This window comes from Coptis chinensis, chromosome 1 (genome assembly GCF_015680905.1).
Source record: "Coptis chinensis isolate HL-2020 chromosome 1, ASM1568090v1, whole genome shotgun sequence".
In the NCBI taxonomy this organism is placed as follows: Eukaryota; Viridiplantae; Streptophyta; class Magnoliopsida; order Ranunculales; family Ranunculaceae; genus Coptis; species Coptis chinensis.
Genome location: NC_141456.1, coordinates 25,149,160 through 25,154,054, shown reverse-complemented (window position 1 = coordinate 25,154,054; position 4,895 = coordinate 25,149,160). Strand labels below are relative to the sequence as shown.

General features: G+C 36.4%; 1 non-coding gene across 1 annotated transcript; it reads left to right on the top strand.

Annotated features, from left to right (window-relative positions):
* Nucleotides 1–4,256: 4,256 nt before the first annotated feature.
* LOC147523120 (small nucleolar RNA R71) lies at nucleotides 4,257–4,360 on the top strand. The gene has a single exon (XR_015206097.1). It is a non-coding gene; the product is annotated as a small nucleolar RNA R71 (small nucleolar RNA).
* The last annotated feature ends 535 nt before the right edge of the window (nucleotides 4,361–4,895 follow it).

The following is a 4,895-nucleotide window of genomic DNA, read 5'->3' as shown; positions in this document are numbered from 1 at the left end:
GGTACTCACAAACTTCATCTATACTACAACAACTAAGAAATAAAACTATTGTTTCCTTATTTATGTCTCAATGATCTATACATCTCACTAGTGTTTAAACAAGAATGATCATTCTAAAATTTAAACTAATACATGCATAATAATCAAATCATCTTAAGATAAAACAACTATACAATGAACTATGATATGAAATGCAATGGCAGGTCCGTTTCTAAAACTTTTGGGTAGCGTGCCTAAGTAGGTTCTCACAAGGAATGTGTCAAAACACATAACACTCTGATTTTTCCTCTCAAGTTCGCTAACTCCAGTGTGTAGTGGGCACACATTTCCTCACAATCTCAATGACAATCCAAGAAAGCCGAGGTCAATCAAACGCATCTACCACTTACTATCACACCAACCTATTCCTAATTGAGCTAAAGGTCTTTATTAGGTGATACGGGGCGTAGGTATTGGTTAAAGAATGAAGGAAATGGATATTCAAAAAGACAAGTCTAAGAAAATAGGGTTTTCATATTATGTAACTAGATAAAACCTTGTTCTTTTGCTTCTACACTTTGTTTCCATCTTTAGCTTTTTTATTTTGGCTTTTTGACTTTTTTTATTCTATTTTTGGAGTTTTTATTTTATTTATATATTTTTTTTCTTTTCTTTTTTGAAGCAATTAATTAATTTTTGTTTACAAAGGTTTTTCTCTTTTTTTTTCTTCACTCATCTTATTTCTCATACTTATCCAGATAGGTAGGCTGATTTTATTTTTTATTTTGTTTTATTGGATAAAGGATTTGTGGTTTGTGAACAGGCTAATAAAAGGCTCAGTGGGGCGACTAGCGGATAATAAATTTCATATAGATGTGAATTTATGGCTATATCGATCCAAAGAGGGCCTAAATTCTCGCTTAGGATATGGTATGGTGATCAAGCAAGTGGATGTGTGATTTCTCTACTCGGAATTTACTTCTCCCTTGTGTCATCACTAAGATATTTCACTCTGATGAGGCTTTTAGGTTAGATGCTCATAGGATATGTATTAAGTACTCTAACCTAGGTCTCAGAAAAATACTACCAAGTACAATCAAAGATACTCATGCAAGATGTTCGTGAAAAAATGCAATGACTATCACCTACGTATTAATCTATGTTTCAAAAATTAAATCCTAATTCAAGTACTACGTGAGATTTCTAGACTAATATCATCATGGAGAAGGGAACAATACCATTATCACTAAGTGCCTAGTATAAACAATATTTATGATTTTTAATATTTTATAAAGAAAAGTGCATAATTTACATCCTAAAAGTGCCTAAATTTTGCAAATGTTTCTATCCCACCCCCAAACAATCGAACGCCTTGTCATCAAAGTGTAAATAGGTAAGGAAAGAATTTACCATAGAAACGTGGCAAAAATTGGCAGTACCTGTAACATAAATATTGTAAAGATGATATGATAACATGAAACACAATTAAAATATTACGTACTAACTAAATTGGAGTAAACATGACAGACAATGGGTGGCAAAACGTTTTGAAATGAAATACCAAAATACGCCACCCCAAACAAAATTGGAAAACTCTTTTTAAGTTTGAAAATTTTTGTTTGGCCTATACTCCAGAAAAGTGGTATTGTACAAAAACTTGGGTCTTTTAAAGTCAGATTCCCTAGACTTAATGTGATATATATGTATTAACATGCAGTTTACCATATATCATTAATCTAAATAATTGTGGATCTTTCCATAAATAGTTAACATGGAAAGCACCATCAAACAAAATTAAGCACCAAGATTTCCTATGACGTAGCTTAATGGAATGAGAGCGAAGCCTGATAGATCTAAAACCTAATCGAGTATACAGTTTCTTTTTTGTCCTCCTAAGAAAGGGATGGCAAGTGAATGAACGTGAGAAAATTGATGGTTGTGGAAGATACGTGGGATGTGGATAATTTTGAGAAGAAAGAAATGGAAAAAATGAAAAAGTGTCAAGTGGCTTGTCCTTGGGTGTTACTTCTCCACCAGATGGGTTTAGATAGTTATGAAGCATAGGAGAAACAAGAAGGTCAAGTACAAACTCAATGGTTCTTTGAAAAGGTAGAGGGCGAGAAACATTCGTGATGGAAGGTGAATGAGTGACATGAGGATGTGAAGTGGGTGAATGATGTTCAACTAGTGTTCTTAGTTCTATATCATTAGAGGCCTTGAGATATGCATGACATTCCTCAATAAGTGGGTAAGAAGAATTACTGGGATAGAGGGTGAAAAATTCTTCTTCTGTCATGGCGTCAAGAGATGAGTGGATGTTAATAGGAGGGGACTCGCGAGGTGGCAAAAAAGGGTTGCAAAGGAGTCGAAGGAAATCTTCCTTGATGTTATCTACGTCTAGGGAGTAGAAATTGTGATCCTTGTCTTCTTCCATAAGAGGGGTATCTACTAGTGTGGGGACTAAAGCGTCAGCCGCACTAATGTGAGGTACAAAACTCTCAATGGACTTCACTTCTCCTTCTACAGGCAAACCTAGTTGTCCCTGTTTTTGTCTAAACATGTTAACTTCCTCAGAAAGATTTCCAAAAGAAAGAGTCATTGAGCCATCCCGACAATTGATTTGGGCATTGGCGGCTGCCAAGAAAGGACGCCCTAAGATGATGGGAATGGAATCATGAGCAACTTCTGTGTCGAGAATAACAAAGTCAGCTGGATAGTAAAAATCTTGAACTTTAACGAGAATATTTTCAACTACACCCTTAGGATACTTAATAGAACGATCGGCTAACTGCAAAGTCATTTTGGCTGGTTGAAGTTTTGTTAGACCTAGTTGTTTCTATAAATAAAAAGGGAGTAAGTTAACACTCGCTCCCAGGTCTAATAATAAAGCAGTTGTTATGAAGGTATCACCTAAGGTGCATTGTACAGCAGGACAACCAGGGTCCTTGTACTTAACAATTCCGTTATGTTCAGATAAAGAAGGATATTGTTCAGTTAAGAAGGCTTCATTAGGTATGTTAGTTTTCCTCTTCTTGGTGCACAACTCTTTTAGAAACTTAGCGTGTCCAGGTAGACTTTTTATAGCATCTAGAAAAGGTAGGTTTATAGTCAAATTTTTAAACACTTCCCTAATCTCATCAAAATTCTCGTCCTTTTTAAACACAACTAGTCTCTGGGGATATGATGGTTTATCTCTATATTTAGCAGTATTATTAGTCTTTGCTTTATCTCTAGCTGTTTTCCATCTAGGTGTCCATATTGGAACCTCTACAGGTGTAGGGTCTTCAATTTCTATTATTGGGTCTTGTAAGGTTTTCCCTTTTGGTTGTGGTTTAACTGGTACTTCTACAGTTGTAGAGTCTTCAGTTTCTATTACAGTATTTGGTATGGTTTCATTTTCATCTTCTGTTTGTGGGTGGTCTTCAGGCATAGTTACTTTGTTATTAACTACTCTCCCTGAACGAAGGGTAGTGATTGCCTGTAGGTCCCCTGGGGTTATATTACTATTACACTGAATACTTTTTATTTCAAATGCGGTGTTTGTTGACTTAGGATTAGGCACTGCTTGACCTGGAAACACACCTGTTTGGTTATTATTTTGGTTAGGAGACATGTCAATAACCTTTTGGCACAAAGACTGCATTATTTGCATCGTTTGTTTCATCATATTAGTGTTTTGATCATGCTGATCTTTCATCAAGTTGGAGTTTTGTTGAATAATTTGATTTTGTTTTTCCAACAAGGTCACTACTAATTTGTCTGTAGATGGTTGAACTGGAATTAAGGCTTGTTGAGCGTTCATGTCTTGATGTTGATAGTTTTGGGTCATGGGCACTAAACCTCTATTCTGGTCACCTAAGTTTCCTTGTCCTTGAGGTTGAGTTAACTGGTGGAAGTTTGATGGTTGTGGTGGTGGTTGTGCATAGACAAGAGGACAATAGAAGTTGGAATGCTCAAGACTAAAACAAACATTACAACGAGTAGATTTAATGTTCATGACTAGAGTGGGTTGTTGTTGAACAGAGATGGCATCTACCTTTTTAGTGAGGGCATCGATAAGAGTTTTAAGCTCGGAATCAGGTTTAACCTCAAAAGGAGTGGAGCGGGAAGAGTCGTTACCTCCCCAATTGTTGTTCCTCTTTGATTGATCTTCTAATAATGTATAAGCCTCCAAGGCTCCTTTTCTAAGAAAACTACCCCCAGTCATGATATCTAGAACCTCCTTATGACGATGTAAAAACTCCTTGAAGAACGCACGAACAAGCGTGTCCTTCGCAAGATTATGATGTGGGCATTCAATGAGAAGATCAATGAAACGATTCCAGGCCTCTGAAAAGGATTCATGAGGATTCTGGTGGAAGAAATGAATCTTTTGAAACATTTCATCTGTCTTCAGTGGTGGGTAAAACTGTTCCATGAACAATTGAACAAGTTGAGCCCATGCGTCCACAGAGTTTGGCGTTTGGGCAGTTAACCAAGATGCCGCCTTGTCGGGTAGGGTGAAAGGAAACACCTTAAGTTTAACTTGATCTGGACTTACGCTAGGATGATGGAATGTAGTGAGAACTTGTTCTATCCCACGATACCGGGTAAGGCTTCTAAAGGTCTAAAACCATGAAAAACCAGTAACAAGTTAAATATATTATGGGGAATTCGAAAATCCCCCACTAGGTCTGCAAGAATGATGCACGACTTAGGTGTCAGTGTGTCACACCCCGAATTTCGACAGAATTCGAAAAAACAACATTTGTTCCTGACTCTTCGATCTTCGAGGTGTGACGCACTCTCAACTCCCAAAAACCCATAAACAGTTTAAATATGCGGATAATTAAAAACCAATAAAATTTTTAACTTAAACAAAAGTCCTCTTCATTACAAAAATTTACAAATAAAATTAGGTTACAAATCTCTTTTCA